This window comes from Pezoporus flaviventris, unplaced genomic scaffold (genome assembly GCF_033815535.1).
Source record: "Pezoporus flaviventris isolate CSIRO_AGI_PZ_B2104156 unplaced genomic scaffold, CSIRO_AGI_Pfla_v1 ptg000073l, whole genome shotgun sequence".
NCBI classification, from domain to species: domain Eukaryota; kingdom Metazoa; phylum Chordata; class Aves; order Psittaciformes; family Psittacidae; genus Pezoporus; species Pezoporus flaviventris.
In genome coordinates, this window is record NW_026892621.1 from 3,309,811 (window position 1) to 3,334,983 (window position 25,173).

General features: G+C 42.2%; 1 protein-coding gene across 1 annotated transcript in view; it reads left to right on the forward strand.

Annotated features, from left to right (window-relative positions):
* The first annotated feature begins 20,488 nt into the window (after positions 1 to 20,488).
* The window catches only part of SLC6A1 (solute carrier family 6 member 1), a 60,632-nt gene continuing 55,947 nt past the window's right edge, over positions 20,489 to 25,173 (forward strand). The window contains exon 1 of the mRNA XM_061472924.1: positions 20,489 to 20,579. The gene's annotated coding sequence lies outside the window, so the exon portion shown is untranslated. The remainder of the gene's footprint in view (positions 20,580 to 25,173) is intronic.

A 25,173-nucleotide genomic window follows, 5' to 3' on the forward strand; every position in this document is an offset into this window, starting at 1 on the left:
AGCAGTCACACAGACCTTCAAAAATGTCCAAGGATGAGGAAAATACATATATAGAATACCTAAATGAAGGTATAGCTATGTCAAAACCATGTCAATAACAGTACCACTTTTATGTCTATCATGCGGACTGATCATGCGATCCTAATGGTAAGATCTTAGATATCAAACCAATTACTAAATTATATTTCAAAAGCTGAAAGACTTGACCGTGAAGAACTTTGTGGGTTTATAATTTAATGTAGATACAATGTTCCTAGCATACATGTTTGGGCTAATATGAACTACTTTCTGTTCAAAACATGGCAGAGGACACTGTGCAAGTGTCTCCCTCAGTAAATCCAAAGTGTAAGCACAATGCCAAGTTTAACCTAATTAAAACCATATCAGGAATTAAACCACTTTTTTTAAGCTAAGTGCTAGTGGATTTGGGTTCTTTGCTAGTGGATAATGCTAAATGGATTTTAGTCCACTAAGCTTACTGTTTGTTACTTCAAAACATCTGGCTAAGACAGGCACTAGTGAGCCATGATTATGCATACGAGTGTTCCTGCTGCATGTGTGCATGTTAAATACAGTGTACTGCAATTTCTTCCCAAAGAGTCAATTCGGATGCCTGCATATAGCTTAGGAAATGCTACCAGTTATGGGAAAAACAATAGGAGGAATAAGTCTGAACATAGTGCATTACCAAAAGGAAAGTACTGCACATAAATAGGATTTTGAGAGAGAAAACATTATTGAAAAGTTTGAAACCTACAGAAATAAAGCCCTAGGTATTAGTATTGATTGAGAGGTTGTCAGATTATGATACTTCGAATCACTGTATTTGTAAATACTCTGCATTTCCTTTTCAAAGTGGGGTTTGGGTTGGATTGGGTTTTTTGCATGTTACTATTGGTATCAGCAGTGTGTGTGTGTTGGCCATTTATTTATGATTTCCATGAAGCCATTTGGAGCAAAGTGCTTATGTCAATATAAATGTTGACTGGGTTAGCATAGAGCATAATGGATTTATGAGAAAAATAAGCAGAGTTTGTGTTATTTTAAAGTGTATCTAAATTGCTCACAGGAAAGGAAAAGGGAATAGTAAGTCATAAAATTCCGTGGTGTGCTGAAATCAGGAGATGATCACAAAATTGGGGTGACTGTTGAGGAAATGGCTGTGCAGCAGTGTGCTTTGCTGCTTTCTGCAATGAGGATTTCTAAAAGCCCCAAGCAATGAGCACCCTGTGAGGGGATGTAATTGCTACCTTCTGTGGTCCCTGAGGTTTTGCTATCAGTTGAGCAGCCGTGTGTGGCCTCAGCCTATTGCCAGCACCTCAAAATGACATTAACAGGCTCAACAATGTGCAGCACTTTGAGTAAATCCACACCCAGACCCCAGAAGACTATTTAAGTGGAAAGGCATTCCAGATGGGAATTTAAATGCTAAATTTCATCTCGTGTTATTTAGCAGGTTAGTTTACCCCTCATTTGTTTGCCATCTGTCATTATCTCAGGAAAAATGCTTGGAACCCATCAGCCTACAAAATCAGGGAAGATTTTTACCTCAAACCAAAAATGAACACTTAGAAGATGCAATTCCAGAACAATTCCAAACGACAATTAGGGAAAATTTTGCTTTGCAGTTGTTGTTTGAGTTAGTAAAGGAAGGACCGCTAATCCAGCCCGGAGTTGTTCATTGTGTTTCTGCACACACAAGTGATCAGATGTGGGTACATCTGTCTGGCAAACCTGTGTTATGGACAGATCTGAACCAATAGACTCAAAACTGGACCAAGATTACAATATATTCTCTCCATTGGCAGAGTGTTTTCAACTACATTTGTGGTTTAATTTCTGTCACTACCAGTTTGGGAGCGAAATTCTGCACATAAAACCTTAGCATATTTGTGAAAAAGAAAGCAGCTCTTTATCTGCCGGAGAGCAATGAACTGCTTTTTGCTCACCTGAATTTCATTAGGGAGGGAAAAGAGGGTGATGCTTCCAAACAGAAAAAGAATGGCAAAAGCCCAAAATACAATATAAAAGAAAAGCAGTGGAACAATAGTTTCTATTTAAGGGTATTCTTCTGCTAAAAAAAAAAATGAAATATGGTAAACCTCAAAAGGTATCACCCATTTTGAAAATGTACTTAAATAAGCATTCTTTTCCTCTCCTTGTTTTCTCATGGAATAGGCAGGGAAGAGCACAGTTTCTTAGGTAGTGAGGCCAGCAGGTATTTTTAGACCTTTCATTCCACCAAGCAAAGGTGAGAATCCTGCTGCATTACATTCTTGTCACTGATCAGGGAATCCTGTTAAATGGCTAGGACCAGAGGGACTATTATGATAATTTCACATGCAGTTTCAGATTTTATCAGCTGATTCGTATTATTTCATGGTCTGCTAGATTAAAAACCAAGTTCTTCTCAAGGCCATGGTGCCACTGCCAGCATCACTGTACTCTGTTCTGGTGAGGCTGTGCCTTAAATCCTGTGTTCAGCTTTGGGCCCCTCGCTACAAGAGACATTGAGTTACTGGAGCAGGTCCAGAGAAGGGCAATGGAGCTGATGCAGAGCCTGGAGCACAAGTGTGATGAGGAACAGCTGAGGGACCTGGGGGTTTAGTCTGGAGAAGAGAAGGCTCAGGGGGACCTGGGCGCTCTCTACAATTGCCTGACAAAAGGATGGAGGTCGGTGGGGTGGGGTCAGTCCCTTCTCTCAAGTTACAAGCAAATAGGAAAAGAGGACATGGTCTCAAGTTGTGCCAGGGGAGGTTTAGACTGGAGATTAGGGAAAATTTCTTCACTGAAGCATTGTCAAGCACTGGAACAGGTTGCCCAGGGCAGTGGTGGAGTCACCATCCCTCAAGGTATTTAAAAGACATGTAGATGTGGTGCCTGGGGACACAGTTTAGTGGTGGACTTGGCAGTGTCAGGTTTATGGTTGGGCTTGATGATCTTAAGGGTATTTTCCAACCTAAACGATTCCGTGATTCTATTTGGGAGAACATATTGCAAGTGGCAAAAATGAATTGAGAACTCCTTACAAAATGCAGCTGTAAGGAAAGCAAGAAGCAGAAAAAGAAAGAAACTGTGAGTCTTCATTAGTTGTGTTTTTGTGGGAACATATGTACTGGTTTGTCCTTTGAAGTGATCTGTATCCTCAGTGCTACTGGCTGGATGCAAGAGCTACGTGCTAGGCGCATTACTTTGAGGTATATTTGATCTTTACTCTCGTCTGCCCTAGCTTACTCTGGCTGACTGTCTCCAGTTCCAGCCTGGGAGAATTATATTGTCTAACTTCTGCACTTCTGACACGTATTTAGAATAGATGTAGTTTACTTTGTGTTGTAAAGTCTGTGTGTTCATGAGTCCCACAGAGCTCCTGATGTTAGAATTGAGGGAAGACAAAATGCTGGATCCCTTGCTACCTGCAAGGGATGAAGATGGGGTGCATCAGTCTATGCAAATGTCAAGGGTACAGAGACCTACTGCTTCCAGGGGAATTAAGAGGTAGAACTAATTAAGTCTCTTCAATTAATGGCCAAATCCTTCTCTGTATAACACCATTTCAAAGAGGAGGAGAACCCCAAGAACCAGAATTTAATGTCTTCTCATTTAGCAGAACTCCTTTACTCACTTTCCTCTTATTTGAACCATCTATTTTTACACTCTGAGAATTAAAAGGGAAATGAAGGAAGACTTCTGTGTCATGCACAAAAAGCAGGCTTTTCTTGGGCCTTTGGATCTCAGACCCACAGATTTGTAAGCATGGGGCTAACAAGAAAGGGTTGATATTACATTTGCTAGAGAACTCATGTAAGGATATGCTGATTCTGTCACTCCTATCAAAGCAGAACTCAAATGTGGCATGGTGTCCCTGGGAAAGGAGTATGTCTATGGATAAGGATCTGAACAAAAACTAAGACACAGGGACTCTGCTGCAGACTTGGGCATGTCTTCTTAATTCCTCAGTGCCTTAGTTTCCCAGTCTGTGCAACACAAGGTTACACAATTTACCTGTATCAAGACTAAGGAATGGGATAAGACCACACCAAAATAGTCAAAATAGAAATCTCTTTCTTGGGGTTCTCGTCTGCCCAGTTATATACATTACAGTAATTTCTAAATTAAGTTCTTGAAAATACAGATACCACTTGATAACGGTAAGACATCTACCCCTTATGCAAATGGCAAAATAAATGAAAGAACTGGAGGACTGAGAAGAACATAAAGTGACTGTGGTTTCATGAGACTGAGCTATTGCACAGAGGGATGCAGAATTAGGGTGTTGCATTATTGTGCAAATAAAAAGGCAAAGAAGGGGGTCTAAGCTGTAATGGAAACAGTGCTTCAGGGCCAAGGACTGCTGTGACTCCAGATGTCAGTAGTTTGTTAAACATAATCCAAAGCAACATAAAATGTAAAAAATGCAAGTGGAACAAAAGGTTAGGCTGTTTCTCTCCATGCCTCTGTGAAAAGAATGAGAAGAACAACAAAGTCACTTGGCAGCTGGAGCTGCTCAAATCTTGCCGGCGCTCTGCTATCCCCTCCATTGCCAAAGCACTTGTATCACTACACAAGCAGCACCCTGCTGCCACTAAGCAAATAGGGTCTCTCTCATCCCACCACTACATAAACAGCCCCCTACCATGGCAAAAGCATCCTTTCATTACCATGCAGCATCTCTATTTCAAACACAGCATCCCACTACTGCATTACGACTCCATTACACAACGAAGTGTCAGCAAAGTCTCTCATTAAGTGGCATGTTTAAGAAAGCATTACTGAACTAAACAGCCAGGCCTGCTACATATTTTTTTGTTAAAACTTCTCTAACTGTCTTTCATCTTGAAACTCTCCATCAAAGGGTCAGACTGACTTTGTGTAACAACAATGATAGGGGAACAACATTGCACAGGAACTTGGGTCACTTTTTCTAAAGGTCTTACCTGGTGCCTCTGTAACAGACTGTGTGGCCTAACTGTCCACTTTGCTTTTCCTAGCTCTCATTTGGGGCCACTCTGATCACCCTGAGTAGGAACATTCCTTCCAGGAGAAAGAGGGTTATCCCATCTCCGTGCTGTACGACTGGGCTCTTTGAACAGAGCTAGTACTGGTATCTATAGCCTGGACCATTAGTGTGAACCTGCTTTCCGGTAAAGGTACATCAAAGACAGTTTTGGAATTCTCCCACTAAGAAATCGGGTAATGAGGTGAAAGGAGCAGGACTTTTATTCCCTCCTCTGAAGGATAATGAGATTGCAGAACTTCAGCTCTAATTCTACATGGAACAAAATCCTCACATTTTGAAAATCATATTTTGAATTTGGCTTTTTTAAAATGCCTATTCTCTTCTAGTTCAACTAAAAATGGCAAAATTCAAGCCAGCAAGCTATTGCTAGCTGTGAAATAAAATCTAGGCAAGCTTTGGAATGAACAGCAATGAATTTTATCATACCAGCTGCTGCTATTGGTAAACAAGTCAGGTCTGGGGCCATGCAGCTCCTGCTCCAGGTCTGAAGCAGTCTTTGACTCCTTTCCAGATGCATCATCTGGTCTAATAAAAGATATTAAGTCTCCCATGATGCCTTGCCTTATTCGTAAATTTAGGCCTCTTCTGCTACAATAAATAGTAATAATAGGGTATTTCTGTAAGAAAATGTCCTTTCAACAGTGTTAGAACTTCTTTCATCAGAACGTCATTCAAGAAAAGTGGGCTGGTTTTGTCAAACCATCGTTTTCAGCAGGCACAGACTTTACTATTCTGTGTAACAATTCCATTTAGCAAAAATTATCAGTGTTCCAAAATAATACATAAACACTGGTAAAATGCAATGATAACTTCCATTTGGGAAAAGCTTGAAAAGCCTGGAAAAGAATCAAAAAGAAGAATAAAAATAGATACAGCAGAGGCACTGCACAGCGCCTAAGATCCTATGGCAGTCACAGCCACAGGACATAGCTGAGCAGATGCTATTATAAGAGTCAACTGGCAAGTTTTAATGTGTCAGCAATGGAACCATCTCTGGCTGAATTCAGTCTCATATCTTTGAGCACAAGCGAGTCACCAGCTATGATCAGAGAATGATTGGGCTGCAGTGTATCACAGGGAAGCCCTTTTAGTTTCCCCTGCATGAGGGACTGGGTAAGTCTAGCACAAGGCTATTTTCTGGGACACGTTGCTATGTGCTACATGCACACAGACATTGGCTTTCCTGATCTGCTACCTGCCTGCTCCTAAAGGAGGAAGACATCCTCTTTGGACAGTTCTAGTATTTAAGGTCTTTTCTACCAAACATTAGGAAAAAACCAAAACCAAACAGAAACTTCCCAGTTTCTGTTGGGGACCTCTATACTTTAAAAAGGTCTGCATTCATTTTTTCCTGTGTTTCTCTATGCACACAGCAGGGGATCTCTGTCAGGATGTTTGTCCTTCATGACGCTATGTTTTACTCCTGCACTAACAGCAGTCACCTCTCATCCGCACCACCGAACCCTTGCACCAACAAAACAATCCTGACAACAAGAGGCTGGATTGGGAAAAGAAAATGAGCTCTGAAGAGGGTTATGGGTTCTGCTGGAAAAGCATTACCCATCAACTACTAACAACAGAGCTTTCTCTTCTATAAAGGGCAGAAAGAAATTAAAATTAGCTATTTTTCAGCCGATAGTGCTATTAAATACACGTTCACATCCCAAAACTTTTCATAGTAAAACTCTTATCTTCTCTGATTCCTATGAGAGGGTTGGAATGGAAGGACACAGGCTCTTCAGGAAGGACAGGCAGAGAAGATGAGGGAGCGGGTGTTTTTCAAAGGGATTCAGCTCCCATTATTGAGGTGTAGCTTGTATTTAGATTTAAAATGGGATCTTGTAATGGATTTGAAATGACAGACTGACTATAAGATGCTTGACTGTACATTCAAAGAGATGGGTGAAGCACTACCAACTTTCTTATCTGTGTGATGTGCTCTCCTGAAAACTTCCAAGAAAGCAAGCTATTTCATCTGCTTTAAAGAATTCCATAATTGGAATAGCAGATGTCTATCTGGCCTTCTAAGGTAGTCTGGAAAAGTTCCAATTTTTATTTCAGCATTTAGAAGTCACTTTAGTGGAAACTGATTTCATGTATCTCCCCAAAGCTGAATCAGAATGTCTCCACTAGCTCTGCAAGATGCCACGCTTAGAAATTGTGTTGCTCTAGCCTGTTTGTGTTATCTAATTGCACTGCTCTCCACTGTCCCAGGAGACACTAACTAGGGAATGACCTCTCCAGTGGAGCCCTGCAAGAACAAAAAGGATCATTTCCAACACTCAGTGTAATCAGAATGATGCCATCCTCCTGAAGAGGTAAGTGCTTTTGGGCACTTCTCCTTTGCTTCAGGAGAACTGTCTAGGTGCCATGGTCAGAACAGGTTCTGAGGCACCTTTACAAATGTGATACATGACGTAGCACAGATACTTACATGACCTTTACAGGATTAAAATACCTTCAGTTGTAAAGCTTCTGATTGCTATTGTCTCAAAAGGCAGTGTCTGTCAGGACTCTACAATAGCTCTTTATTATTATGCTTGTGATTTTGTGTATCCTCCTCCACAAGGTATTTTCTTACAGCAGGAATGCAAAGTGTTTTAATGTTCCTGTCCTTTTGCTTGCAGCCCTCTAACAAGCAGTTTTACTTGTTATATAGTGGTATTGTTCTTGCAATCTGCTGTTCCAGCCATTGATTTCATTTAAATCGTTTCTTACCTGTCAGCTTATTTATATCACGCCTCCTAGTGCCAGGTCACCGGGAGAGGAATTCACAAACTTCTGCCATCCAGTAAAAACACTATCAACCTTGACAATGCTGTTTTTAAAACTGCCACCTTCTCACATTTGTTTTTCCATCACACATGCATGTCTGAGCGCATCTGTGTGTGCAGCTGCTGAGGTCAGAGAAGGGGAAATACACGTTTTTAGCAACTAAATATCTCCAGTTTCAAATTCCTTAACTAAAGACAGCCAATCTATGTGATGGCAAAATAAAGGAAGATAAAGCAGGAGATCAACATTGCAGCTTCACTGCTTAGTGGTAATGGAAGCAGCGGGACAATGGGAATTCACCTGCTGACTTAGAGGGGCCTGCCATTCTATCACAGACAGAGGTTTTGGATTGAGCCAGCCTCAGGATAGTTTTCCCTAGAGAGGGGCATTCAGCAGCCTTAACTAATCCCTGGTAATTTCTCTCATCAAAAAGTTTCTTTCATGAAATTTAGGGTTTCAGTCATTCCAAATGACTCCTTAATCTGGGGTGAACTCAGGATATTTTCTACAAAAACAAATTGTATGTGAAAATAAATGAAAACAGTACTTTGATTGTCCTATCACGAATCCTATTTGGCACTTGAAATAGCCTAGTACACAAGAGAGAGTCTAAACCAGGAGCAGAGATCTTGACTCCCTACTGATAACGGCCGATGTTTGCCAAGGTTTCCTCACCACACATCTCTCACCTTCCTCACCATCAGGTCCAGAACTCACAGCAATAAAAGAACCCCCAAACAACTGAAGAGCTCCCCCCCGACACCTCTCACAAATGAGATGATGACTTGCGACTACATTTCTGTTTCAGAAACTGCCATCACCCATATCTTGACAGGCATTTTCCATGTAGTGCTGGCAGGTAGGGAAGTGTGCCCTTCTGTACAAAAGCTGCTATGTTACCTTAAATGACATCTTAGTAAGTCTAAGCCCAGAAGTAAAGTGAAGCCATCTGCTAGCAACAGTTCATAAGAGTGGCAAACCCACCTCAGGACTGTGAATTGTGTCTGTGCAGAACACGCATTCCCAACAAAGCCACCGCATAGGAACGCTATAGCCACTAATGCACTCTGAATGGTATTCTTTGTCTAATGTCACCTCTGAAGTCAGTGAACCCTAAAGTCTTATGAACACTAAAGTGGAAATATAGTTTGCACTTGTGCGCTGCAAAAACTCCTTGTCCAAAGCACAAAGGAGGAGTGCAGTACTTCAGTCTCCTTCTGAGCCTACTTTTTATCAAAAGTAAAGGCAGGTTCCCAGGTTGGCCCCAGGAAAAGGGGAGGCTGGTTCATTGGCCAGCATTGTTCTGAATTCCAAACATCACTGGATAGCAGAAGCCAGATGTGGAACGTAACTTATGTCCACTTTGAATCTGTTCTGTGCTGCCACATGAAGCAAGAAGGTGTCAGCAGAAACAGCTCTGTTGCCTTTATCCCCTTCACTCATCCTTCCAAGGAAATGGTTGCAGTTACAAGATCTTTTGGAGTTTCAAGTTTGGGATTACAAGTCTTCTGTGTATTCCTGCCCATTGGTAAGGGTGCAAACAATGACAGTATAAGATAGTCTGTGTTTATATATAAATCTGAGGGATAGGGTCAATCCCAAACTATCTGACTTTCAAAACCAGAACCACATTGTTTGTTTTTCTCTTAGTTATTAGTGTTCAAACAAAATGGGCTCATGAGAATTTTATGCCATCTCATCAAAACTGGAAAACAGTTTGGAATCTCAAGCCTACTCTTACATTCCAGTTCTAATTAATGTTATCAGCTTAGGCTTCAATTTATCTCTTACCTACAGGACATTTAGTTTAAATGTTCTTATCAGAGCAAGCCAGGAATGATCTTTACATTGGCAATCTATTTACTATAGTGAAAACACTTCTATTTTCCTACTACAATAGCTTCTAATAACTCTCCCCCAATTTTGACTTCCTCAAATAAGTCCTAACAACTACCTGGAACGTGAACTTTTGAAAGTCATCAAAGAAATGTCTTCAGGAAAGACAGAAGAGAATACAACCTATGTCAGGCTGCAAGCCTTTCTAAAACCACATGTGAAACCTTCTCAAAAGAACATCGTCATTTTGGGTGCTCAGCTTGAGAGACTAGCCAGGTTTTCAGAGCACTGCTGCTCAGCACTTCCTAGAAAGTAATAAAGTAATCCTTTTCTGATTTGTTGAGGCTAGACACTTGAAATCACAAACCCCTTTTAACAATCTTAGCTAATTTTACATCTCACTAACAAACCCAATTTGTATTACAGCTAGTGTCCCACTGATGGTTCTCTGGCAAGCATTACAATAAACATCCATGACTGTTTGAAATTAATTAGTAGTTTATGAAGAGGAGTAAGTATAGAGTTTTAAGGTGAAATGACATTAAGTGCAATGTAACCAAGCAGCCAAGCTGCCAAGCAACATAGAGCAGTCCCAGTGTGTTCCATGCCACTGGGGCTTCCCATGACCAGCAGCAGGGCTGCTAGCTGACATGGTTGTTGGAGAAGTCAGCTAAATAGGTATTAACTGGATTGCCTGAAATCTGATTGCCAGAGATGAAATGGGTCTAGGAAGAGCTGGCTCCTCATACATTGTTATTGGTGATAATCAAAATCCAGTGGTTTAACCTACCCCATTTTTGTGGCTGGTTTCCCCATGTATTCAACTGCTGTGATATCTGCATGAAACATACAGTATCAGCAGTATAATGTTTGAACTCTCTAACACACTTGCTATGTGTGTCATAATCGCACTGCACTGTAGCTACATGCCCATGCAAAACAAAGAGCTTCTGGTGCTTTCCAGAAGCATGGGACAGAACTCCTGTGCATGTGTAAGCCAGCTGCATAGCTGTCAGACAGACAGTCTATGTTCCACAAAGTGCAAGGCACAGACCCACATGTTTCTGTCTGCAAATTTCATTCCAAATTACTCTTGCCCTAGGATACGATACTGATGCCACTTTGGAAGAGCTGTTCACGCACCTGCACTGAACACTTCCTTTTCTACCATTGGCTTGTTCATGAGTTAGAATGAGAAAGTGACAGGGGGATGAGAAATTTCCTTTTCCAAAAATTGCTGCTGCTGCTTTTGCAGCCACTGCTCCAGGGTTGGAGTGTGTGGCTACCAGGAAGTTAGAGCACAAGGATTGAAGAGGCTTTTAAAAATGAATTTGCTCAGTTTATATAGAAAACCAGTGCTGGCTTCCAGTGTGCTTTTAACATTAACTCTGACTGGGATGTGTGTCTGAGTGTGCACACATGGTGGGTTTTTTTGTTTTGGGTTGGTTTTTTTTTTCAACGTATGAAATTAGTCTTTAATAACTTTATATAGACCTGAATCAACCAGCAAAATGTGGGACACTGTGCTAATAGGAACATACAGTCACTATCAGCAGTAGAACCTAAGTCAAAACAGGAATACATAATACCCGCTTATTCTCCCAGTGAAAATCAATTCTCTTGTAGCTTCTTAATTGCTTTTCCCCTCTCCTTCCTGTTCTGCCAGCTAAAATTGATTTTAGAACTGCTTTTGCAAGGGGTCTCCCATTTATCAGGCACCCTTGGCCAATGGAAAACAACATTAGTAGAACACTCAGGCTGTTCATAAACTGTTTTTCTGGTGGGATACAAATATTAGGTTTGGGGTTAGAGTTAGGTCCCAAAATAAACTCAAATTTCATTATGGAGGACTTGAATGTCATTGCAAGGATACAGCTTTGAGAACTTCAGAAGAGGACAAAAAATACTTGAGCACATTTTTGCCAAATGATAGTGTCTCACCCTCTCCCCAGGAAGTTAATCAGAGTGTAATCAGAATACATTTCCAGCTGCTGAAGTTCACTTCCTCCCTTAGAGATTTTCCTCACATAAACTGAACCCCAGATTCAGAGCCATATTAACTGGACAGCTGTTCTCATAAGCTGCAATGAAGTCGCAGCATCTGCTTTTACCTCTGTTGTGTGTTCCGCAGTCCTGCTTGATGGGACTTCCTTATACAGAGATCACACATATTGGAGAGAGAAAAAACCAACAGAAATTCCTGTAGCTAATATTGACTACAAATCAAGCAGAAATTTCTGAAGGGACAGTGGAATACGTACAGCCCTCACTTACTCTGAATTGTTACTTGTGCTGTGGTACTGCTATCCTGGGATCAATGGAGTTTACCAATCCCAATCATGGGTTAAGATAGTTTCATAGGTAAAGCAACAGCTGTCTGCACAAGGAAAGCAAAATAAGGAATTCATTCCTTGTATCCCTTTGGTAGGCAGTTGTTGGCCATTTCCAGGAAAGCGGGGCTTCCTCATGCATAATAGTTGCTTGGGAAGACAAATGCCTTAATTCTGAATGTCTTTCACTCCTCCTCCTTCTCCCTCCCTTTTGCTTTTATTGCTGAGCATGATGCTGTATGTTCTGAAATATCCCTTGGGTCAGTTGGAGTCCTGGCTGTGTCCTCTCCCAGCTTCTTCTGCACCCGCAGTGCACTTGCTGGCAGGGTAAGAACAGCAATGTGAGAAACAGAAAAGGCTTGATGCTGTGTAAAAGCTGTTCACCAATAACAAAAATCTCCCTGTGTTATCAAAACTGGTTTGGTCACAAATCCAGAAACCAGCATCATACAAGGTACTATGAAGAACATTATCTCAGCCAAAACCAGTACCGTAGGAAATGAACAATTACAGCTGCAAGGAAAATAGAGGGCAGGCAGCATGTTATTATCCAGGATGGAACATGTCCAGAACACCGGGGCTTAATGTTCTCACTCTTGTAAAAGGAACAACAAAACCCACTTGCAGCACAGCAGCTAGGCTCTCTGGTTTTGCTTTATCTGAAGCACAGCACCTCCCATGGCACTGTTCCCAGCATTCCAGCAGCCATAGGCTGGTATTGCTCCTAGGGAATTGGTCCCCATTGCCTTTTATGTTTATTGCCTTAAGTATGAAGACTGAAGAAAGCCAAATCAATTGAGAGACAAAACCAAAACCCTGGAGGTAATTTAAAGGGCCATGCTGTCATACCACAGAGCACCACTGGAATAGCTGGCTGCTGGGAATCCAGATTCTGCAGATGACTTTCAAAGTTATTTGAACATCCTGTTGGAGGGGAAAGCACACAGAGAGAGAGTAATACAAAGAAGCATCAAAATAGTGAACATACTGCACTATTGAGCTAGAACTAATTGATTTGCCCAACTATCCTGAACAGGCATTACAAACACAGCGCTGAATGTAGTCCCAGCACCAGAAGAAAATGCCAAATATTGGTAGGCTCCTCAAATGGCACACTAAAATCACAGTGAGATTTTAATATCTGTATGTTTGAACTGATGTTAATGCCTAACAGATGGATGAGGGTATCCCAACCCCAGAAATAGCATCCTAAATTACCAGAAGAAGATGGCAGATTTTGTTCTGATAATTCAAATTTAAAGCTGGAATTAAATTACTGACAGTTTAAATTTCTTTCAAAACAGATATATTTTTATGTTTGTTTTATAACTGCAAATCTTTTTATCATTCATATGAATGTCTAGTATTGCTTTCAATGTTACTCAGTTCTTCACCTCAGCAAGTTCTCACAGCACAGCATATGTGTTCTTTGGAGAAAAAAAAATTGCCCTTTCACAGATTTGAAGACTCCTTTTTCAAAGTTCCTCTTAAACCCTTCTGACATGAGTGACTAAGTTGGTAGCCTGTTAGGACATAAGTGGGGGATGACATTACCTTGAAGCAGTCTGTCTTTGAAGAGAAAGATTGAAGTTTTGTTCTGCTGACTAACACAGATCTCAACAGAGACTCCATTTCTTGTTCTGCTTTCAGCTATCTTGCACTTTCTGGAACATTCCCTCTGAGCTGGTAACACAAAAGTTTCATCTCACTTCTCTTATTCACATGACTCCACCAAACAGTGCCACAGTCCCTTGAATGTAGTCCTTAGAAAATGTTCTTGGCTCAGAAAATCAGGTCCTATGCTTAGACATGTACTTGGTGATGCTCCCCTTCTTTCAGCAAACTAATCTGAAATGGAAACCCTTACATTTAAGATTTTGCATTACCTGCCTTACTGTATCGTAATAAAAGATTGAGAGGAGAACGTGTTTTCTTTTCTATAGTGAACTTCTTTAGGTGTGAAATCTGAAGGCAGATTTCACTACCAGCTACTAGTCATGCATTGGACAAGTAATACCTTTATCTTCAAGGTACACTGTAAACTGAGGGCTTGGGTATACACAAGTGTTACAAGAACAAGAAATTTACTTTCACAGGGAACAACATACTTCTTGACAGAGGAAAGTGTTGCTACTTGCATCCTTCAAACCTGTTCAAGAGCATGTGAAGAATGGATCCTGTGCTTAGAGAGTCACCCTTCCAGGGTTTAATTCCCATCTGTATGAGCAAGAAATCAAACCTCATCCATACCAAGCAATCTTTACACATGTGGAGCTTAAGGTCCTGCTCAGCAAGTCACACTGCCTCAACGCAGCAACATACCAGGGGCAGACACAGGAGAAACCTGCTGATGAGATTTAGTTAAGTGGTATAAAAGAACTCACTTAATGGACTTAGTGCATTTCTAAGCTCATTTCCCACAGACAAGATCCAGTTACCATCAAGAGTGCAATGATCAATGAGTTGAGTACAAAGTCCTTCAGATTTCTAAAGTTCTCACAGTCTGAAGCAATAAGTTCTGAAAGATTTTTCTTTTTAAAGAGAAGGAAAAGAACTATTTGCTAAAGACTGGAATGGTGCGTACAAGGCCAATTCCTGGCACAAGTGCCCTGCAATCAGAAAACTATGTATTTCAAGCAATGTGTATTACGTGTACTACGTGAACCATATATTTCAAGTTTTGTGTGCCTCTATGGAGAAGACAGCTGGAAGGTCTCATGAATTCCTTTGTGCTGTTCACTGATAAGAAACAGTTGAAAGGTGAAAAACCCCTCTGAGGAACTGCTCTCTTCCCCCCAGGACACAGAGAAATGAGTTCACCCTGTGCTCCATCACATCCATAGTCTGTGAACCAGCTTCTCTTCCTAGGATTTGTGCTGTTGCAGCACAGTGGTGCTGGGGCCATGTGAAATATCGCCATGTAGCAAGGCTCTGCGAGAGAACATGTTTCTGTGTGAGAAGATGTCTTCCTAGACAGCAAGGTGCTGTTCTTTCCAGAAAAGCACCCAAACACACTGCTCTAGGATGAGGTAAAAATATAGCTAGTCCAAAATCAATTTAACATGGTTTGCAGTATGAAAATAATTGCATTTAAACCCCAATCTCTCTCACTAACATCAATCAACTGCATATTTGAGTTAATGCTCCAATCCCTGTTGGTTTGAAGCACAGTGTGTTGAAGGAGAAAATTCTGAAAACTTTTTTGGAGAAGAGGAAGTGTTGGCACTGCCACCATCTTTACAGCTATTGTCCCTGTTGAAACTGGCTTTTGCTACTTCCTCAGCCATACAAGACCCTCTATAGTCTCTTTTCTCCTTTAGTTGAATGCTGTGATGAGAGGCTCAAATCTTTTGTCTCTGCTATACTTAGTATCTGTCCTTGTATGCAATAGTCTTCTTTCTCTTCCAGATGTTATCAAAATCCAATAACTGCTCTTGAGAGCCAAGACAGATGTAAGCTATTTTTTAAATGACAATTCAAGCCAACTTTCTTTGAGATGTAAAAATATAACAAAATGTTATGAATGCCTTTTAATGCTATAGAAATGTAAAAATAAGTGCTGTGATAATCATTAGATTATTTATCATCATCTGTCAAGGCCAAATCCTAGCTCTAATAGCAATCACCATGGCTAGGCTCCAATGTAATTATTATCAGGGACCTGCTCCAAAGACAATTGTGAAAGTCAATAAGAAACTTTTTCCCAGTGAGTTCAGGGTACTTTGGATCAGGCTCCAAACTGTCTAAGCTTGCAGAAGCTGCTTTTGGTCCTCCCAAAGCCAACACTCACAACACAGAGGTTGCTGTTGGTGGAGATACTTCAAGACAGCAATCTCCACAGTGGAAGTTTAGCCAACCAGCTTTAAAAAATAGCGAAGTCAATTCCTTATTACCTCTGGTTGATATATCCCTTACTGCCACCTTAACAGCTGAGGTGGTGATGGTCAGTCTCAGTACTGTTTGTGCTTGAGGATCCTTCAAATGGGCAGTGACCATTAGTTGCCTATACTGACTTGGCAGGTCAGAAATGCATTGCAGCTGAGGAAGCAACTTACTGAAAAATGTCAGAAAGACCTTTTCTTTTCCCAGCTTTATGCTTGAAGGGGTAAGGAGCTTACATTAAAATGTAACAGCTAAATACTTCCAAACTACACCAAATCTGCCAATGCAATGTAAAATTTTCATTGCTGTTTGACCCCATGAAAAGGGAGATATGGATAGTTTTAGTAGTGACACACATTCCTGCTGGTTTTAATCAACAGATAATTAATAGCAAATTATAATCATAATAGCATATTTCATCCCAAAGGCTCCAAGAGCTCTTGATAAAAAGTTGGCCAAATGCTGTGTTTAATTATACTCATGCAATCGAGTTCAAATGAGGGTGGATATCCTTTAACCTTTGCAGTGCGGCCGCTTCCAAGAAGGAACATAGCACCTGCTCATCAGAACACAGTGCTCTGTGCACTAAAAAAAGGGAGGGCAAGAAGAAAGGACTCTGAAAAAGCTAACTGAATCACTGGGGAATGCTTAGTAAGTATTACTCAGATAGAGACCCGGTGAGGGAAATGTTAGCCTGTCCTAGTCTGTACTTAGCTAGTACACAGAGAATGTTATGGGATCTTGCACTAAAAATGCTACCCAGAACCTTAAGATTCCACTGATCTATTTCCAACACTCCATACAAGCACCCTTCTGCTCAGTACTGACACACTGTACAGCATCTGTGTGGTGACATTTATTATCTGAGTCCTGGCTAGACATAACCTTGCTGAGCTTCTGAGATCTGATGACTTATAACCACAAGGGTAATGACCAAAAACCTTGACAGCTTAGGAAATTCTTGGCAGCAAAGGCTAATTGCTACTGCACGGTATGGTGCTTGAGTGTGGTACATTGCTCAGCACGTGATCTTTATTGGCTGTGAGTTAATTCCTACCTGGTATCAACCATTAAAAGCTGCAGTATCACAAGAACAAAAAGCAAAGAGAAACCCCAAACAAAACCACCAAAACCCAACCAACATCGACCACAGGGCTGTATTTTCCTTTTGACAAAAAAGCAGCTACCTTTTGGAAAGATTACACTCTGGAATAGTTTAAGAAGTTGACAAATCTAGTGATGATAGCCTTTATATCGTGTGATCTAGAATAGCATTAAAAATACAGCAGTGTAGCTTGTAAGATTTATTAGTATTAAAACTGGTGCAAACACAGTGACAGCAATAATTCTTAAACCTGCCAGAGTACTAAGAGTACTAAGAGTACAGAATACTAAGTTGCTTTGTACTTATCAGTGCAACTGTCTTCTTCCTTCAGGCCTGCAAGTAACAGCTTCCAGTTAACACTCCTTTTCAGTTTCCTCAACTGAACTATCACATTTAGGGTTTCAACACTCAAACCCCTAAGATCACCCTTCTTAGATTGCTAAGACAGTGCCTCCGTAGCATTTGTTCCCTGCACATTGTCAGACTCTCCAGATCAGTCAAGTTACACTAAATTCCTGGAAGTGACAGCTCAGTCCCATTGACAAGCTTGTCTCACATAGGAATCTCAGGTCTTTTCACAGACCCAATTAAGCAGTGGGTCTGCTCCAAACTTACACCCTATCTTTCTGCCAGAGATGCCTGCGTTAGCAATACACCCTCAGGGGAGTCAGCGCACAGTGACACCCCAAGAGAGGCAGGTCTGTGCATCCAGGAACCATACATTCAACAGATTCCCCTAAATATGTGCTTCTGAGTCATCAGCTTGCCAACACAGCAGGCAAAGCCTAGCACATTTATAAATAATCACAGGGGAAACTCGGGAAACCGTAGTTTTCCTCCCCTACAAGAGTTTTTTTGAACAGGAGCTCCCTTTTCTTAGATGTTTTTAAGGAATTCAGCAGCATACAACAGCATTACAAATCAGATACTCAGAAAGTTCAGTGAACAGGAAGGAACCTTCACATGTAGGTACCACGAGTAGTGTAAGTGTCAAGAGCACCACAAGCTTGTGCTGCTTGTGCTGAAAACCATGCTGTATTGTCCTTGCTTTCAGCCTGCAGTTAGTTTGGACATGTTCACCTGCCTTGTAAGCCAGTATAACGCAGCCCTCCCAAGCCTTTGAGTTATGATGGAAGAGCAACAGATCTTTTTCAAGTCAATGAACTGTAGTGTGACATCCAATTTTAAACAGACCTTTCCACTGTACCATGTCACAGCTCTCCTAGCAGTTAAACCTCAAATAGTTAGAGATTATGACACTGCCTCCAAAATAAATCACACACTTCCTTTCACGGGATACAGTCAGGAAAAAGCTGTAGGTGGGAAGACTGGGAAGGAAGGCAGAAGGAAGGCAATATGGGCTGGCATTTTGGTTCTGTGATACTACAGCACCAATTCACAAGAACGTATCATTTAGGTTGGAAAAGACCCTTAAGATCAATTCCAGCTGTTAACCCAGCGCTGCCAAGTCCAGCACTAAACCATGTCCCTAACTGCCACACCTGTACATCTTTTAAATACCTCCACCACTGCCCTCGACAGCCTGTTCCTGTGCTTGACAATGCTTCAGTGAAGAAGTTGCTCCTAATCTCCAGTCCTTACCCCCCTGGACACAATTTGAGGCCGTTTCCTCTTGTACCACTTGTAACTTGGGAGAAGAGACTGACCCCACCTTGCTACAACCTCCTTTCAGGTGGTTGTAGAGTGAGAAGGTGTCCCTTGAGCCTCCTTAGCGCTCCAGTTTAAGATGCATCCTCAAGTGAAGTGAACATTCAGTAATACTTTGAGAGCAGGTCTAAACAACCGAATATATCCTGTATTTTAAAAATGTCAAGCCAATCCAAACCAATACTTGGCAGAAACACAAGGACAATAGGACTATGATGAAGACAAGGGCTAATCAGGAGCTAATCAGTAGCAAAATCTATAATCCTGAAATAACAGTAGAGGTGCCAAAGCAGTAGTCATTCATTGCCACTGTATGAACAAGACAGGATATCATTAGCTATCACCTTTTCAAGCCACATGGGCAAAGAAAAATCTTGATTATTATGGTGTATTACAGGACAATCCAGTTATCTGTCTCAGCATAAATACTCCTTGTAATTAATGGGCAACAGAGTTAATCTCTGTTAACATATTTTCTACATGAAAACTCACAAGCAAGTCATTGACGATTTTGAGCAATCTGGCAATCCCTGCACAACTAGCTGGGTTTCAAAATGGTACTTAGCCAATTTCATGAGATGTATGCTATCTGCATGTCCTGGTAATAAGTTTCATGTTTGCATTTCTGTTGTTGTATGATTATCATGCATTAAACACTAGTTCACATGTCATCCTTAAGTTCACATACAGCAATGCAGACTTTGAGAAGATGATAGAGAAACATTTGGGGTGGGTTCACAATTAACTGATGGGGTGAATACCAAAAAACCTCAGCAGACCTTCGTGGGAGGAAAAGGAGGAGGCTGGTCTCCACTCAACAAATGCATGGCAGTGCAGTGGATGTTGCTGGTTTTGTTACCAATTTTGTGTATCATAAGAGATATTGGTAGAGATGTGAGTGCTTCTTCATCTAAGCAACCAAGGCTGTGTTTTAATGCAGTGAAACATACAGGTCAAGACAAGGGGTTGATTCTTCGACTGCAGTGATGGCTACTTTAATCCACAAGAGAAACCAGCTTACCTTGGAAAACCCTCAAGAAGGAGTTGCTTTGGTTCAGACCTCTGGCCAGCTGTCACTGCCATTCACTCACTCCATCGCATCACTTGGATAGTCGAAGGCACCGCTGTGTTTTCTTCTACCTGTTCGTGTTCCTTGGTGCCTGGGACGTGGCTGTAATTGTGAGGCACTGTGTGACCTGCTCTGTTGTTGCTCCAGTGTGCCACCACAGCAGTGAGCTAACCCCGGCTGGGAAGGTGTCTCCTGGAGAGCCGTGGCCAGGGGTTTCTGACTGCAAACCTTACACTGAGAAAACACCAGATCCCAAAGGATCCTGGAAATGGGGCGATTCTGGCCGTTTCTGACATGCGGACATTTTGAGGGAGTTTGGGAATGTATCTGTGTCCCAGCGCTTTCAAAACACAGATCTAACCGCCCTGCTTGAAGCCATGTCCCACTTGGAAACACACACTGCCAGAAACCCGTGATCCTCCCCAGCAGCTCTCAGGCTCGCCGTTCTTAACTTCTTTGTTCCACTTTTGACAGCTTGGGCCTCAAGGCAACCAGCGGCCACCGAACCGCGGCTCAACGAAGCGGATCTCCGGCACGGGCCCGGCCTTCCCGACCCGCGCACCTCTTCGCAGCAGGGCCCGGGACTAGAGGCAAGGGGCTAAACCGGTGAGCCCGGACCCGCGGCCAACCGAGCCGAGCCGAGGCGAGCCGGGCCCCAGCTGCCGGGGCCGGGCCGTCTCCTCAGGGGCGGGCTGTGGGCGGGGCGCGGCGGGGCGGGCCGCGGCCGCTGCTGCGTGGGGAGGGCGCGGCGGAGCGGCGGGCGCCGAGCTTTAAATGAACATTACTATCGGCCGGGGCGGGCAGCGCCGGTGCAGTGGGACGGGTCGGTGCGCGGCGGCGGTGTCTCCTCTCCTGCCTCCCGTCCTCTTGCCTCCCGTTCCTCCGCCGCGGCAGCAGGTAGGGTGCGCGCGTTTGAGCGCCAGCTTCGCTCCGTGCCCGCTCCGCGGCACCCTGAGGCGAGGCGAACCGAGCCGGCGGGGGGGATCCCGCGGAGCCCCGCGGGCGGGCTGCTGCCGGTGAGACCGCGGCACCACGGCCGCCCTCGGGGGAAGGAGGTTGAGGCGCCGTCTCCTCGGAGGGCGGTGAAGCCCTGTGGGGAGAGGAGAGGGGACGTGAGGTGAAGTGAGGCGAGGCGAGGCGGCCCCGCGGAGCCGCTGAGGTAAACGGCCCGGGAAACGGCCTGTTGCGGGCGGTGCCGGCGCCGGGCTCAGCTCCCGGAGCCCTGAGGGGTGCTGAGCTCCCCCCTGCCCGTGAGGCTCGGGTCGGCGGGCAACGGAAGGGAAGGCAGAGCCGCGGCGTGCCGGCGGAGCCCGCCTGCAGCGGCGTCCTTCAGCGCCCTGCATTGCCCTCAGCGGAGGTGTTTCGATTCATTGGAAATCTCACCCAGCCCCGTTCTAATAAAAGTTATGTCCAGGAGATGGAGTGTTTCGTTTCCTTTCGTTTGATGCTAAAATGTGTTGCTGTACTCTGAGCTGGTAGCGGAGCACGGGTTTGAAAACCCCAAGTGCCAAGCTAGTGCTGTTTGTAGGAGATTGAGAACGGATTTAAAGACTTAGTTATGATTTCGGTTCACGTTTTATCTTTGCTTTAGAACTCGTCTAAACGGTGTTTTCAGCAGAGGGGAGTGAACTTCGAAGGAAATCAGGTCAGGCATAGATTGCGGGCATCAAACCCTTTTCAGGTCCCAGAAATAGCCTCAAAAGTAGCGTGACCAATTCTCTTTCCACGCACAAAGCTCTTTATTTTGTATTTTCTTTGGAATTTCTCACAGATCCCGGAGCATCTCGGCTGGATGTTTTCAGCTTATTGAAATAAACCTGCTTTCTAAGCTCTGCTTTTCACACAATTATGTTGGAGCTCCTTAACTGTACGAGGTCTTAGTTTCTGATGGAGATTGTAGTTCTTAAAATAACCAAGTCTGTTTAGCACAAGCTTTTTCTGTTGGCATGTTTAGGGTTTAGTTCTAGGAGAAGGTGAAAAGGAAGATGGGAACGCGGGTATTGGCTGTTATGGGGTAAAAATTACACCTGAATGTTAATTAAAAAGGCAGAAAATGCTGTATTTCTAATATTCTGCCCTTGAAATGGTGGGGTTCTTAAGTTCTGGTATGTCTTACAAATTCTTGAAACAAGAATTGACAAATATTTCTCTTGCAGTAAGTGGGTCAGGTGATAACATCTTCCACTGGATCTCTTACTTATGTATTGGACAGCTTCAGTTGCTAAGTAGCTATGAATTTCTAATCCCAAAGTAAATGATGTCATAATGACATCATCGTGTCCTTTCACTTGATTGATTCTCATAAGAGAACAGTAATGAGATTTGATATACATGTCCCATCTCTTTAATATTCTTCCTCTGCTTCAGGGGATTTCCTGACCTGCCTGGCAAATTCCAGTGAATCACATTGAGCTCTAGTAAAAAGACATTCCTTTTGGAGATGAGGTGGAACATTAAAGGGGCAGTGGCTGATCCTGGCCTCTCCAAAATCTGAGGAATTTAGCACCTTATGTTTTAAATGTGGAGATCTAGATATGAAGGGCAGTGATTTAACACCTGGAGTTACTGAATTTGCCTGGAGGTGCAAAAATGACTTGAATTTCAAAGACACTTCAGCACTGTTGAGGATCAAGCCACTTAATGTGTGTGAATCTAAATACTTTAGGTGGGGCGGGGGACCAGAGAAAACATATGCTGATGCCTTCCTTCAGTTGCCAGAATAAATTTTAATCCTAATATTAGATGGATGAAATTTTATCAGGAGTTGCCACGTTAATACTGTGGTAAGCATTGATAGCTCGGTATGTCATTACTTACTTTTTTTCTAGTAGCATAATTTAACTAGTGGTAAGCTTGAAGCATTTTAATATCAACACTGGCATCATAGGGAACTCCTCTAATTTTTTAGAGTTTATAGAATGTATAAGAAAACAACGTTTTTTGTTTCTTCTGAGGTAGAAGGCACAAATGATGTCATTTGGTGATGGTCAGCATGAGCTGCTAGATTTTACAGTTTATTTTGTATTATATGTGTTCATATAGCATGGGTAAAAAAAAATGGAGGCAGTTGTTTTCATGATAAATAGCTGTTCTGTGATCATGACTCACTTCATACCCCGTGAGTTGAAATATTCTAGGGTAGGGCTGTGTGTGTTTTAGGTGCCTAAATCTTACTGTTTCATATGCATGTGAAAAAGGGAGAAATTGAGGCAATTGTCATATCTGCTTTATTGAACACATAGTTTTGTGTGGTAAAGTTGAAAGCCAAGTCTAGTAGCATTCGGAGGCTGCATACACCAATCTCACTTGAGCCATGAGTATCATGGGCTCCTAAAGCGTGTTTCAAAAGTAAAGGATTTGTTGGGGTGGAGGAGTTGGTGGGTAATGCATTTACTGAAGATACTGACTGCTGATGTGATGCTTCTATTACTGATAAAGTACTGCAGCATTGATGGCACTATTAGGTGTAACAGAATACTAATTGAACAGGGAACAAGTAGGAAGGTGGTGGGGAAAGATGTTTTTAACTGTGTATTTGAATCTGTTCATGGTGTAAGTGCATTAAGTGCAATTGAAGCCACAGATGCATAAAGGAAAATTGTAAATAATCTGCAAGAATTCTGCACTCATTATGCTACATGCAGTGACAAATTTCCACAAGCTTTAGATGCTTTCTGGGATGACTCAACTACGAACGAGTGATTTGGAAAAAAAATATTATCTCTGAAGAGAATCCTTGGTGACAATTTCTTTTCAAGTTATCTTAGGATTTGCTGCTTACCATGATTTCTTCTAACTCATGCTTGCTTTGGATGTTGGAAACGAAAAATGAATTTGGACTTGGGGTTATATCTGTGCCTTTCAACTGCACGTTAGACGGTCATCTGTGATATTTGCATGGTTGTGCTTTTAATATGGTGACACATTTGGTTACATAAAATGCTGAAAGCAGTGCACCTCAGAGCCTGTCTGAATGCTTGTGATGGAAGGTTGATGCTGCAGTCCTGACCTCTTTGAACAGGCGACTTGGCCAAGTGGAGGAAGGTTGCAAATGCTTTCACAGTCATGACAGATCTTGCTTAAAAAGCAGCAGACAAGGCAATGAAGTCTTTGTTGTACAAACAGCAATAAGAAATGTAGCCTTGAGATTTTTGTTATTTACCTCAAGACTAAGCAGCATTCATATCCTGGGTGAATTATCTGATATCTGGCTTAAAGCCCCCACAATTGACTGGCTTCATTGCTTTTAGTGACAGATATTTTGTGCCCCTGTTTCCAGAACCATGTCCTTTGATTGTAGGAGGATAAACCAGTGTTTCAGCCCCAGCTTCTGCTTTTATCACAAGCTTTGTGTGAGAATAGAATGACATACCAAGTGGATTATTAGAGCTTTTTTCTCTTTTTTTTTTTTTTTTTTTCCTTTTATAAGGGCAACACCAGCAGCTGGATATCTGCAATGTGTTCCATTCAGTCAGATTGGAAGGTAACCTGATAGGTAGATTGATCTACATCTGGATCTTCTTTGCTATTTGCAGAATGCAGAGAGGGTTTCGTCCCTGAGGTACTAGGAAGTAACATCATTAAAAAATACTATTTGTATATGTACTCTCCTTCCCATCACACAGGCATTTGAAGAAGGGAAGTCACACAGTGTAACGTGAACAACAAACTGCTACTCTCCAAAAAACCCTTTATTGGTTTCCTAATTTTTGCATTAAAGTGTTTTGCAACAATTTTAGTTGTTCAAGATCTGGGCAACATGCAAGCTTGTGCACACAGGAGGTGCTGACCATGTCCACAATAGAGTTGATGTAATCTGCAAACCAAGGACTAAATGCTGCTGCCATTCACACAAGCGTTGCTGGAACAATGTCAGCTTGAGAGGTCCTGCCTTGGCTTTCCCCCAGGGAAACAGACCCCGGACATTCACATTAACGTTCCGATGTTTCCACGTTGCTGCTCTAGTCGGACTTTAATGTGCATAAAATGCCACTCTTGATGATAATTCTGCTTTTTATTGTGTTAATGACAGTTCAGTGACGGACAAACTCCATGGGATACAGGGAAACCACATGCTGTAACAGGCACAAGTCCTTTGACTTCAGCTGTGATTGATGCAGGGCAGTAAGTTATCACATTGGTGTCTCACAAGTCCTCTGTTTGTCTGCTCTGTAGGAATTCCGGTGTGCTACTATTGTTTCTTTTTAAAATAAAAGAACAAATCACCAGCAAAAAAAACAATGAGAAGAAAGAAAACGACTAGAAGAAATAATATCAAATTCAGATGTGGGCCTTTCACACCAGTAGCTAGCACTCTGTTAGGTATTAAAAGGCTTTCTATTTCAGACTTAAATCAAGCATATTTTCGTATTGATTATTCAAAAATCACTTTTCCCTCAAAATCATTTATGAAAGACTTCATCATCCCAAAATAGAAGTTATTTAAGAATAATTGTGTGATTTTCTTTCTTTATTTTTTATTTTTTTTAAC